Source organism: Carettochelys insculpta, chromosome 5, assembly GCF_033958435.1.
Source record: "Carettochelys insculpta isolate YL-2023 chromosome 5, ASM3395843v1, whole genome shotgun sequence".
NCBI lineage: Eukaryota > Metazoa > Chordata > Testudines > Carettochelyidae > Carettochelys > Carettochelys insculpta.
The window spans coordinates 62,825,255-62,839,154 of NC_134141.1; the positions used below are offsets into that span (position 1 = coordinate 62,825,255).

Consider the following 13,900-nt stretch of genomic DNA (forward strand, 5'->3'; position numbering starts at 1 on the left):
ATTGGGCTCTATGGAAGGGTAAGAAGTTGAAATTCTATCACCTGCATTCAGATGTAGGCGGGGATAGCAGGTTTGGAGAAATGTAGGTGATGCCCAGAGCCTGCAAACCCCCACCTCCACCTGTCAAAGTCCCTGGGAGGGACTTTGGGTTGGCGAGAAATGTGGGCTATGGGAGGGGGTTTTCAGGCTGGGTGCAGGTTTTGGGCTAGGGCAAGAGTTGAGGTGCAGGAGGAGGTGTGAGCTCTGAGAGTTTGGGTGCTTGGTACAGCCTCTGGGCTAGGGCAGGGGATTGGGTTGCAGGAGGGTGCAGCTACTGGGATAAGATTTGGTTTCAGGAGGTGATCTGGGATCCAGGCTCTGGGATGGACTCTGGGTGCAGGCTCTGGTCTGGGGATTGGAATGGAGGGTGCAGACTCAGAAACAGAGATTGGGTGTGGGCTCTGAGTTGGAGCTTTAGATTGAGTGCAGAAGGGGTGAAAGGTCAGGGTCTGGGACAGAGTCTGGATGCTGCGTGTAGGTTCTGGCCTGGGGGTGTAAGAGGAGGTGAGGGTACAGGCTTCTAGAGGGAGTGGGGGTGTGAATGGTGGGAGAAGATGTAGGCCTGGGACTGCAGAGAGGATGCGTGGGGACAGGAGTGGAGGATTTTGTGCTTACTAGGTGCATCCCCTTTATCAGAAGTTCTGGCTGGGTGCTGGACCTCCTAGTACTGCAGCTTGCTTGCTGTTTCCCCACTCCTGTGTGCTCTTCCTCCCCTCCCCCTGTGCATCCTCTGGACTGCCTGCTGCCACTGGGTAGCTGGTGCCCAAGTGGGTGAAGACCTCAAACACAGACCCAGTTTCCAGAGAGAGACATTTGCTCTGTTTCAGGAAGAACAACAAGTCCAGTGGCACCTTGCAAACTAACAATTGCATTATGGCATATGCTTTCATGATTTGCAGCTACTTCATCAGAGTCATGAAGTGAAAGAAAAATAACCTAATGCAATTTTCTGATGTTCTTTAAACATTTTGCCATTACTTGGAGGTTTAGTCTAGCTGTTCCAAATTGTTTGAAAAGTTTCCATGCAGCTTGCAGGGATTTCAGTTTTGACACTATATCTTTTAATTGCTATTGAACCTCATTTTGCGTAGTAATGGAGAGGTAGCCGTGTTAGTCTTCACACATCTTGTGTAATTCACCTTTCTGAAATTAAATGCCACAATGTTAGGATGCTGTGGTGGATTTTTTTCCTACCACTGGGATGTTAAATTTAATTAATTCTCTGCAGTGTAACCCCCATTATCCAATTCCTGGTGGGCCAACATTCCGTTTATCTGACGCCAACCAGGGTAGCATGCGATAAAACGGAATGTTGGATAATGGGGAATCAGATAATCTACCCCCAAACCTGTGGCAGCCAGTACTGTACCCATCCCATCCCATGGAAGGGACCTGGGCAGCCTACACCCCATGACCCACCCCCCGATTATCTGACATTTCAGGCTATCTGACCATCTGTCCGTCTGTTTATGTCAAATGACCAGGGTTGTACTGTATTTCCAAGCAGTCCAGCTATATTCACTTCCTGGACCAGATCCTATTTCCACTTAGAGCTAAATCAAAAATTGCCTCTCCTTCTGCGTGTTCTAGAACCAGCTGCTCCAAGAAACAGATATATTATGTGTCAAGAAACTTTATTTCTGCATCCCATCCTGAGGTTACTTGTATCCAGTCAATATGAGGATAGTTGAAATCCCACATTATTTTTGTAGTATCCCTCTCTATAATAAAATACCCAAAGCTCCCTTAGCATTTCACAGTGATTGTTACCATCTTGGTCAGGTGTTCGCTAATATATCCCTACTGCTAAATTCTTGTTGTTAAAGCAAAGAGATTCTTTATGACTTTAAAGATGGCTCAAAAATAAACCTGGTCTTGTTACGGCAAATCTAAATTCAGGAAGGCTCCACCAGTTACTTTATTAGATTAGAAACCCTGGATCAGAGAAGCACTAAGAGTAACCACTGATCTGACTTATTTTACCATAAGATTTATGGGATTAAAGGAAGCAGAGGAAAAATATATTGGACTCTAATGCAAAAAAAAAAAAAAATCTGTCCTCTTTGTTATAGGACTGAAAATTGACACACATCCTTAGAGCCCCATGTTTCTTTGCACTTGCATAAAACGAAAGTCAGTGCAGCATGTTCTTGAGTCTGCAGGGCAAAGATAATTGCATGGGGAAAGGTCCATACATTATTTCTGGGGTGAGTGAGAAAGAAAATGGGGAGGTGAGAAACTTGAATATTTGTGGGCAAATGCTTCGAGTTCAGTCCAGGGAATGACTGATTGAGTTCTGCAGTCCCAGACATCTGAAGACATTTGAACTCAACTAGTGCTGCCAGCGAAGTGCTTAGTGCCTTCCAAAGAAAGTGCTGACTGGCATAAGTGATAAAGAGGCAGGGAGATTGTTCCAACATTTGAATAAATTCAGTGGAGGTATAAGCCTTTGAGACTCTCATGGAAGTCTATGGCTTTAAAAAGCTCTCCTTGGTGTTTGCTTTAGAGTAAAAGAAGAATGAAGTAGAGAAAGAAGCAACAGTGTGAGCCTCAAAAGTAATTCTTTCCATTACTCAAAACCTTGTCTGTTGCACTGAGTGAAAGGGGATAATGCCTAGATTTAGATAGCTCTTCTATAAAGGTCTACCACAACTGCTATAAAAAAGGCAGAACTCATTACTGAAGTTTGTAATGGAATCAGAGTCCAATTGTTACACCACAAATGCCTGTGATTTACAGAAAAATTATTGATGGTGGTGACCCTAGCCATAAAACATATGGTTAAAAACTACATTCTGAGTAAAAGCAGGCAGCTGGGCAACTTTAGAAACATTACTGACATGTCACAGTAATGTCTGATTTGTGACCAGACTAGTTCAGGATCGAGTCTCCATTGCCCTAGTAACAAAAGCAGTGTGACTAGCATTTCTTGTGGCTCAAAAATATATAAGCCCATCTGACAACAGCACTGTCCTGTAAGTGGCATCCAAGCAAGTATTCCTGGAACTCACAGGAAGAAATGCCTTGGAGGGAAGGGTAATATAATGGCTGCCATTTTGAGGAACTGCAAAAAAATACGCCCAAATAACAGAAACTGGATATTACTAGGAAGTGATCCAGAGGCTGACCAAATGCTTATCAAGCTGTCTCTATTAAGGGAAATGGCTGAAGTGAGTCAGAGACCCCCTGCGTCCATTCAACCCCAGAAAGGCCAGCTGCAAGTTTTTAGTGGTTTTGAGGTCTTCTCCTGGGCCCTTTCACCTTCTACATCTCAGCTCCCCCCTTTATAAAAGTTTGCCTTGGCATCAAAAATATGTTCCTCAGAATGAAGGCTTTCTGCTCAAATCCCATCTTTTCCAATCAATTTATTCCTATGAAGTCTTACAGTTCCATATACATTATCAAAATCATTTCCACAGTGAGAGTCTAATGCACAAACAAAGGATAACAGTTTCTCTACAGACTTAAGCAGACAGAATCTATTCTGTGAAAAACACAGCTAGTTTTAAAACACTATCTTAAATCCAGTAATTGGCAAAGCTGGTTCATGTCTGAGCATACTCCATAATGCAAAGCACATTTTCAGTGCTCCAGTAATTATAGTGTGAGGCCTATAACTATATACTGTCAGCGTAGTTTGTTTATATCTTCATTTTTTCTTTGTTTAAATGTTGGCACCAATTTGAAAAAGCCTTTTTTTGAAGGTTCCTTAAATTTGGTGTGAGTCCGTCAGCCAAAATATAACGTATTTAAACTGTCTTCTTAAATCACACGCTTTACTTACTCCAGTTTAGAGCATAATGTGGATACTAGGTACGTGACTATGTATTTCCACATTCTGTAAAATGATCAAACTAGAACGATGGACCAAAATAATGTAGTAATAGTGCTGTAAGCTGTTTTTGACCACTGTTGTAGAACTCTGTCATATTCTTAATAAGGGATGAATTGCTGTTGCTCTTACTACATGATCTTCTACGAGGGTGGTTGTCAGTGGCTAATAATGTCTCATTTTATATACTTACAGTAGTGGTTGGCAGCCCTGGCGCACAAACTGATGTACTCTGGTGCACAGCAGGAGCACAGTCCTTCCCCCTTCTTCCCCATTCAGACAGCAAGGGAGGGGGCTGGAGCCCTCACTGCAGCATGGGACCAGGGCCAGAGCCCCTGCCTTGAGGCCCCAGCCAGAGCACAGGGCTGGAGCCCCTGCCACAGGGACATTGCTAAAGCATGGGGCCAGGGCCAGACACTCAGAGCTGAGCTCAGTGCCCTGCCCTGGAGCAACCAGCCTGCACCCCAGTGCGGGAGAGGGGAGGTTTGAAGGTGCTCTGTGCAGAGCTGGCTGGCTGCATATCCAGGCAGGTGCCATCTCTCTGTTACACTCCAAGTGCACATATGCAGAGCTAGGCACATAAGGGACAAGGAAGGGGCTGGGGGTGGAAGTCAGGGGTGACCAGAATCCCCACTCCCCACACACTAGCTCTGGGCAGCAGTAATCCCTGGTGTGGGGGTCCTCTCAAGCCCCTCTCCTCAAGGGTTGTGGGGCAGTTTTGCTAAGCTCAGTGCAGATGTTTCTGGTGAGGTGCCGATTGCTCAGCTGGGACTTAGGCTGGCTCAGGCTGACTGCATGCAGAGCTGAGGAAGCAGTTCCAGGTGCTGAACAGATCAGTGCTCACCCCTCCCTCCCTTCCTGCCCACCTGCTCCACTTCCCTTCCTTCCTCCAAGCCCTACTGCTCGCTTCCCTTGTCTGTCTCCTGCTCATTGCCTACCCTGCTCCCTCAGTTCCCTGTGTTCTTCTGCAGCTCCTCCCTTCACATTGTTCTCCTATATTCATGGTACCACTCACTACTGCCCCCGACTCTACTCATTGTACAGGGCAAGGAGAGCAGCTGCAGCACCGCAAGTCCCATTCCTCGGACACCACGCTTAGAATCATAGAATCCTAGGGGTGGGAGGGACCTCAGGAGGTCGTCTAGTCCAGCCCCTTGCCTAAAGCAGGATCGACCCCAACTAAATCATCCCAGCCAGGACTTTGCCAAGCCAGGACTTAAAAACTTCTAAGGATGGAGAATCCACCACCTCTCTAGGCAACACATTCCAGTGCTTCACCACCCTCCTGGTGAAATAGTTTTTCCTAATATCCAACCTACACCTCTCCCTCTAACTTCGGACCATTGTTCCTTGTTCTGCCATCTGTCACCCCTGAGAACAGCTTCTCTCCATCTTCTTTAGATCCCCCCTTCAGGAGGTTGAAGGCAACTGTCAAATCACCCCTCACTCTTCTCTTATAAAAACTAAATAAGCCCAGATCCCTCAACTCCACCTCATAGGTTGTGTGCCCCAGCCCCATTATCATTTGTTGCCCTCTGCTGGACCCTCTCCAATGCATTCACATCCTTTCTATACTGAGAGGCCCGGAACTGCATGTAATACCCCAGATGTGGCCTCACCAGTGCCAAATAAAGGGAAATAACTTCTCTAGATCTGCTGAAACTGCTCCTCATAATGCACCCCAGTATGCTATAAGCCTACATAGCTACAAAGGCACACTGTTGACTCATAGCCAGCTATTCAGCTACTGCAAACCCCAGGTCATTTTTTGCTGCATTGCTACTTAGCCATTCGGTCCCCAGCCTGTAACATGATTGGGATTCTTCCATCCTACATGCAGGACTCTGCACTTCTCCTTTTTTAACCTCACCTTTTGGGCCAGGCCTCCAATTTATCTAGGTCACTCTAGACCCTATCCCTACCCTCTAACATATCTGCCTGTCCCCCGAGCTTAGTGTCAACTGCAGATTTGCTGAGGATGCAATCCATTCCCTCATCCAAGTCATTAATAAAAATGTTGAGCAATACCTGCCCAAGAACCGATTCTTGAGGCACTCCACTTGAAACTAACTGCCAACCAGACATCAAGCTATGTTACCCAGTGGACCTGACCATCTAGCCAGCTTTCTATCCCCATTACAGCCCATGGGTCCAATACATACTTTCTTAACTTTCAGGCAAGAATATTGTGAGACACTGTATCAAAAAATTTGCTAAAGTCAAGGTATATCAATTGCATTGACTTCCCCATGTCCATAGAGCCAGTTACCTCATCATAGAAGCTAATCTGGTAGGTCAAGCATGACTTGCCCTTGGTGAATCCACATTGACTGCTCTTAATCAGTTTCCCTTCTTGCAAGTGCTTCAGAATGGATTCTTTGAGGATTCCTTCCATGATTTTTCCAGAGACTGAGGTAAAGCTGCCCAGTTTATAGTTCCCTGGATTGTCCTCCTTTCCTTTTTTAAAAATGGGTAGTATATTTGCCTTTTTCCAGTCATCCGGGACCTCTCTTGATCACCACAAGTTTTCAAAGATAACCAGAGTTTGGCTGCCCTGACTTGACCGGACCCACTACCTCATTCCCATATTGTTCCCAGTCAGTTTGAGGTTGCAACACTTCACCATGGTGCAGCCAGCAGTGCTGGGTGGTGTGACCTGACCTGGGGGTTTTCTGCTGCTTATGCCACTCTGCACCCAAAGAGGTGAATTTTGTGTTTCCAAACTTTTCCACCTATCTCCTTTACTGCAGCTAGACCAGTAGGCCAGGGAGTGAGCCAAACGTGAAAGCAGTTTACAGTAAAACCCTGACTTACGTACAGGTTGTGTTCCTGGGTAACCACACACAAGTCGTATTTTGTGTAAGTCGGGATGGGGAGGGGTGGAGAGGCAACAGGGTAAGTGCCATGAGCAGCACGACCAGGGTGGCGAGATCAGCAGGGTGAGCACTGCGAGGACCAACATCATGCCAGCTGGGGGGCGTTTGGAGCTGCCACCATCTTCACCGTGGGTGCCAAGCCCCTAAAGTGTTCAGATGGGCAGCAAAGAGTGAAGAGGGGCCGGGGGTGCAGCAGGGCCTGGTGGGAGGGGCAGCGTGGGTGCGGCAATTGGGCAGTAATTGTTGATTTCGACTCTCATTATTCCAAGAAGCCCACAAGTCAAAATCGTGTAAGTCGGGGGGTCTGCTGTACAGTGCTGCCGTTGGTCAGCTTTTAACATGAATATGCTGTTAGCAATAGATCATTATTATCTGATCAGAGCTACTCAGTGTGGCAAATTTTCTAACATTATAAGCTCATGTTTGTGTTGCTAAGAGCAAGTCGTGCATAGGGGCATTAGTTTAATAGTCCTGCACAAGTTTAAACTAAAGTGTTTTGAAGGTGAGCAGAGCCTGACTCTCCTTTTTGAAAGCTATGAGTTTGCAAAACTCCATGCTACAATGTGACCGAGCCCTGTGCTAAGCAGGAAAGCTCTGCATCTTTATTTATTTATTTATGAAACTGTTGTAAGTAGGACTATTAGTGACTGTAAAAAGTATCTTCAGCACTCCAACTGTTCATAGAGGTCAAAAGGTCACATTTTGGCACTCAGAAAGGTTGCTGACCCCCAATTTAAAGGGTGATGGCGAGAGATACTGAAAGTGCTTCATTCCTGCTGAAGTCAATGGGAACATAATATTCAGCCTTTTGCCAAATCCAGAAATTTAGTTTCTGTTGCTAGCTGGAATTATCTACTTTATTTATGTTTGTCATTATTATCTGGACATTAACTAAATGGAAAACGAGCTACCGACTTATGGTGTGAGAGAGCCAGGTATCGATGATCATGCACTCTGTGGGTGTCTTGTTTTGATTCATTCCTACCACATTATAAAAAAAGGATTTTTTTAAAAAAGATACTGCCTTTATTCAGCCCTGAAATGGATTAATTTAATTAAAAGCAAAAGCTTAAAAACGTATTTCTCCTGTGAATTGAAATTTTCAAGCTTTCAGTGTTAATTTTAGAAGAATTAGTACATCAGTAACTACTACGTATAATTTTTCACTTCAGCTCAATTTCTCCTACTGTCATTTGGGAAGTTGACTTTGCAGCTTGTTTAACATTCCAGTGAGCATTTCTGAGGTCCAGCCAAACTGCTTGCTTCAATGCAGAGGGAGAAAAATAGCATTGGTAGGCAGTTTATACCGTAGCCAATACAAAGCTCTGGACTCATAAAGTAGAGATGCAGGAGTTTGCTGACTTAATTGCTTCTAACACAAAAAGTGACACTGACAGGTTAGAATGGCTTTTATCCTCCAGTGAGCTGAGTACAGCAAAAGTGAATGATTAGTCAGTTGGTGTAACGTGGAATTCAAACCAAAGTAAAAGCCGTGAAAACATCATATTTACAGCAAGCTCCTAAGAATTGTTCCAAATGAAGTTGTGCCCTCCTAACCCTCTCAATTGTTTGTATATAATCACTTGCATGACCTTTATTGGGGAAATAAACCCCAAAACTTGCAGTGGTGTGGACTCAATGTACTAACAGATAATTTCCATCTCTCACTATTGCAGTGCAGCCCAACTGAACCAACTCTTTCAGAGGTGGATGAATCTGGTGAAGTGGTCTTTTTACCCACAAAAGCGCATCATCTAATAAATAAAATGGCGAGTCCTTAGGGTACTACAAGACTGCTTGCTTTGTTTTGGTTTTGGTTTTTGTGAACCAACTGCTTGTGTTTTGAGTACCCTATTAGAAAAAAAATGGATGGAGAAATCATCATCAGTCCCTTGACCGAGGTTGTTGGGGCACCTTCATGACAACATTCCTTATAGTGTCTCTCTGTCTTTGGCGGTTGTGTGCCAATTCTTGAGTTGCAGCAAAACTCATCCCTGTCCATTCTTTAATGTTGTCTATCCATTGTTTTTTCTGTCTGCCACATCTCCTTTTGCTGTTGACTGTACCTTGCTGTATGGTCTTGGACAGGCCTGAATGATCTCGTTACGTGTCCATACCATCTTCATTTACTCTCTTTCTTTCTAGATGGTAGGTCGTAATGAGGTCCTATTGCTGAGTTGATGATGGTTCTGACCTCTTTGTTACTAATATGTGCCGTGGAGGGGATGTTAAAAAGCTTGCCATATACTTTCATTTCAAGGGCCTTGATCTTGCACTCTAGTTCTGCTGTCAGAGTCCAGGTCTCACAGGCAAGTAAAAAGATGGAGTGTACAAGAGCTTGTATGAGCCTTCCTTTTGACTTTAGAGATATGTTTTTGTCTTTCTAGATTGGTTTTAATTTTGCCATTGCTGCAGTTGTTATTGCTGTTCTGGCGTGTAGTTCTGGTTTTGTACCTGCATCAGAGATGATCGACCCGAAGTATTTAAATTGTTTTACTTCTTCCAGTTTGTTGTTTTATGGATATTTGTGCAGATGTGCCCTTAGGATTGGTGGTCATGAGTTTTGTCTTTTCTGTGTTAATTTCCATGCCATATTTTGTTGAAGTTTTATTTAGGCATTTAACAAGGTTATCTAATTCTTTTTCACTCCCTGCCAGTCCAACAGTGTCATCTGAAAAGTGTAAGATGGTTATGGGTTGACCACCAATGCTTATGGATGGAGAAAGGGACATTAAATATTCAGCTTTACTTTGAAAATTAGAACAATCTTCACGTTTCATCCTATCTTAGTCTGATGTGTGACAGGAGTTTTTGTCCTGTAATAACCCTTCAGTTCTGTGAAATTCAGATGAACATCACTATTCAGCACACTATGTTGATTACTAGAATGTGTTTTGTCACTCATTGAATAGCCAGGAGATAATGCCTCAGTTCAGTGAATAGTAACAGAGAGGTAGAGGTAGCTGGGTTAGTCTGTACTCCAACAAAACAAAACAGCAGAATGTAGCACTTTAAAGACTAACAAAATGATTTATTCGGTGATGAGCTTTTGTGGGAGAGACCCACTTCTTCAGATCAGTTGAAGTGGGTCTGTCCCATGAATGCTCATCACTGAATAAATCATTTTGTTAGTCTTTAAAGTGCTAGGTTTCTGCTGCTTTGTTTTATCAGTACAGTAAAACCAAAGTCTGCTGGAGAGATTCTTCCAGCAAGCTCCACGCCAGTTTATAATTTCATGTAAAGGTATTATAAAGCTCATTCTTGGCCATTACCTATGCCTGACATTTTTTCTTAAAATTTCCCACTATTGTTACCACACTGTAGCTGCAGTCATGGGAGATTTAGTTTAGATAGGCTTTCAGTCATTTTTCCATGATGTTGTAGAGCTCTGCAGTGCGCAATTAGATGAGGCCGTGGTTAAAATGCCAGGTGATAGTTTATATCAGAACTCCAAGTCTTACCACTTGCAAGAGTTAAATCACAGCTATGTCTACCCTGGCCAAAGAAACACTGTTAGCACAAACCACCGCAACAGGGCTCCTCCAAGTCCCTGTGTAATTCCTGTAAAATCCCCAGTTTCACCATAGCTTGGAGTTCCTGCAATACAACTTCATGCATCTTCTTGGGTAGTGGTTGAAGTGTTTTTCTCTCACTGCCTCTGCTGTGTGTGTGTACAGTGGTAAACTAAACAAGATTGCCTGGGCAGGGCTGTTGAGAAGGAGACCGCCAGCTGCTGTACCTTAGTTTTTTGCCCTGGTTAGAGATTCTCCCAAACCTGTACAGTGCCCAGAGCCACAGGGCACCTGGTTTCTCCATTCTGGCTGATAAGGATATGAAACTATAAAAATCCTTACGTTGTGTGAATCTTGGGTTAACTCAGCTCTGAGCAGCGAGGAGCTGGTGCCTGGCTCTGGGCTTCCTGCCACTCAGAGGAGCGGGGAAACTGACCAGCACGGCTGTGCTGCTCAGTTTCTTGGCTCCTGTGAGTGGTGGGCAGCTGGGAGCCCGGTGCCAGCTCCCCACTACTCACAGGAGCAGGGAAACTGGCTGCCATTGCTGTGCTGGTCAGTTTCCTGACTCCTGTCAGGGGTGGCAAGAGTCAGGCTGCCACCCCTGACAGGAATGGTTTCCCAGCTCCTGTCAGGGATGGTAGCCAGATTCTTCATTGCCACCACTCACACTGCTAACAGTGTTTCTTTGGCCAGGGTAGACATAGCTGTGATGCAACTCTTGCAAGTGGCAAGACTTAGAGTTCTGATATAAACTATCACCTGGCATTTTAACCACTGTGTCATCTAATTGCGCACTGCAGAGCTACACAACATCATGTAAAAGTGACTGAAAGCCTATCTAAACTAACAACTGCACTAGTCAGTTTCCCATCTCCTGTGTGGGCGGGGGGAGCTCTTGGCTGTGGCCACTCACAGGAGACAAGAAACTGACCAGTGCTGCTGCGCTGGTCAGTTTCCTGGCTCTCTCAGTTACATGAAATTTGGAACAATGCAACCTCCACCTAAGTCGGCGGCGGTGGGGGGGGCGGTGTTTGTGTTTCCCAGAGTTATAAAACATGTACATGATAACTTTATTCCATCTTCCTTGTATCAGTGAGCCTCATTTCATAATTAACTAGTACTACCTGTCTTATTACCTCATAGGGGCCCTGTCAACAGGGTCAAAAGTTTAGAATCTGTATTAGAGAGTAGTAAGAGGACATGGTCTCCATGCTTAAACATTCAGAGACAAGCTTCCCTGTTTAAAAGCACATTCTTGACACCACTGGACATTATGCAGATTCTCTTTCATTGTGCCCAAAGTGTTGAGTGTTTGTGTGAAGTTAACAAGCAGGAGATCAAACTAGATGACTGGGGAATTGCCTGCATCACAAGTAGGGGGCTGAGAGCTGTTGGTCTCAATGGTGAAGTTCTGTAATGATAAGATTTTTGTGGCGTTTGTTTCAAAAACTGGTTGAAATACTCTATCAGACAGTCTTTTCTGGGGTGATATACAGAGATGTAAATGGCCTTGATTTTTATAAGATTGCACAGTTCTTTCATTACCTATAGTGTGATGGTTCCCTGATCAGTAAAGGTCTTTCATGCATCCCAAAACTTGGCAAAGAGCTTGATCAATTCTGTAGCAATGGCTTTAGAGTTCATTGGGCATGCAGGAACTGCCTTGGAGTATTTTCATGACAACCTGCTATTGCCATTTTCTATTTATACTCTGCTGTGCTCTTTTTGAGAGGAACAATGGGTCCATTGGTGTATTCTCAAAGAGGGTGTCCGCCAACAGGAGGGGGACTAAAGAAGCCATCAGTATTTCCAACTAGATGTTATTCTGGTTACACATACAGAAATTAGTGGCAACTTTATACATTCCTAGCCAGGACAAGCAGGCGAAGGGGCTGTTGCCAGCTTCTTGTCAAGGCAGGAGACGTTGTTGTCTGGGACAAGGGATGTTAATGTTTAAGCCCTTAACCAATAAGCCTTGCCTTAAATGGATGAGATTTATTGGATACAGTTAACCAGTCCGGGCTGAAGCAGCCCTCTGCCTGCCTTAAGCAGAGGGTTGCTCCAGCTGCACAGGGCTGCCCCGAACAGGGTGCCACAGCCAGGCCGGAGTCATTCCTGTCTGTGGCAGCCCTGAGGAAGGCAGATGGGAAGGGGCTGAGGCAGTCCCGTTCCCACAGTCAAGGAATTCTCTGGCTGGGCTGGAGCACCGTGTATCTGGGGCAGCCTGCAGGCAGAGATGCTCCTTCTGGGCCAGACCAGCCCTGGTCTCAGCATGCCACGAGCAGGGGCTCACCAGCCCGTCTGGAGCACTCCTGTCCATGGTAGCAGGGCTGCTACAGCCAAGCCAGGCTGGAATGGCCTCCCTAGCAACCTGCCCCCACCCCATTTAAATGGTTAACTGGTTAAACGTAGCATTTAACCAGTTAACTGATTAAATGGGATTTTACATCCCTATCTGGGATCCAGTTCTCCAGAATCCATCAGTTCACCTGCACCAATGAGACTCACTGGGTTCAAATTCCCCTCATGTGGGATATTTGGGTCTAAATATAACGGGTTTCTAGGGGGTCCTGCCTACCTCTTCTATATGTCCCTGAAATGATCTCAGGCCTTACCCATGGCGGGATGTGTGAGGCTGGAGGCAAGTTTCACTACCAGCTATGCAGTGTGCTCTCCACAGCTGAGTTGGACCCCCATGCTGGGATACAGCTTAATACCCCAACGAATGCACTGAAAATAAATGTGGGGACTGTGCGGGACCCCACTGACGTATATTAAGTGGTCTCTGTCCAGGGTATGGCTGCCCTGAGTTGACCAGTCCTACTACTTCATTCCCATATTGTTCCGTCAGCTTGAGTTCCGCTTAGGAAGGGTTTTTTTTTCCATTCTGCTCCTAGGGCAGTCCTGGACTTATCACTAGTTTACCTGCTTCTGGGAGACCCCTGCACCAATGCACAGAGTACTGTGTGGACTCCTGTGCTGCCACTCTTTCACAACTTCATTGGGCTTCCTGTTGCAGGCCTGGCTTTCTTTGGGGAGGCTGTATCTGATAGCAGTCCAACTCAGCCAGACTTTTCTTGCTAAGAATCAGAGATCTACTTTCCTTCCTAGTGGTCAGGGCCTACCTGAGCAAGGTTCAGTCTTGTTAATTCCTGTTTCCACAGGTTTATGCCTGCCTACTTCCTGGATTCCAGTAGGACTACTCCTCTTTAGTCCTCTGGCCTGACCTTGTCACGGATCTCCCTGCTGCATGACTCTCTTGTCTTGCAGGGGTGTGTGAATTTGCTCTTGTAGCATCAAGGACCTTAAAAAAGAGAGGGGGAGAGAGGGTGTCTCCAGGTTTGACACTGGTGTAGTATAGTGAGGGTGACTGCACCCATAGCTGCTCACTTATCCCTTTTGGCTCAGTATGGGGTTGGTGTACCTCATCACAAATGCATATGATGAAATACCTTAAATGGCTGCCAAACGTGTATTTGGAAAAGTTGGAATCACTGTGTGGCATAGCTAGTATGGAAGAGAAGGATATGGAAGCCCCAGATGTCTACTTCTTTTTTGGCATATAAAGTACATTTTTTACTTCCACCAGCACCTACAAAATGGAAATACTCAGCAGAAAGGAAAAACAAACCCCACCTAAG

At 45.2% G+C, this 13,900-nt stretch overlaps 1 long non-coding RNA gene across 2 annotated transcripts in view; it reads left to right on the forward strand.

Moving 5' to 3' along the window:
* Positions 1–13,900, forward strand: part of LOC142013111 (uncharacterized) — a 90,716-nt gene that overhangs the window by 741 nt on the left and 76,075 nt on the right. The gene's annotated exons all lie outside the window — the stretch shown is intronic.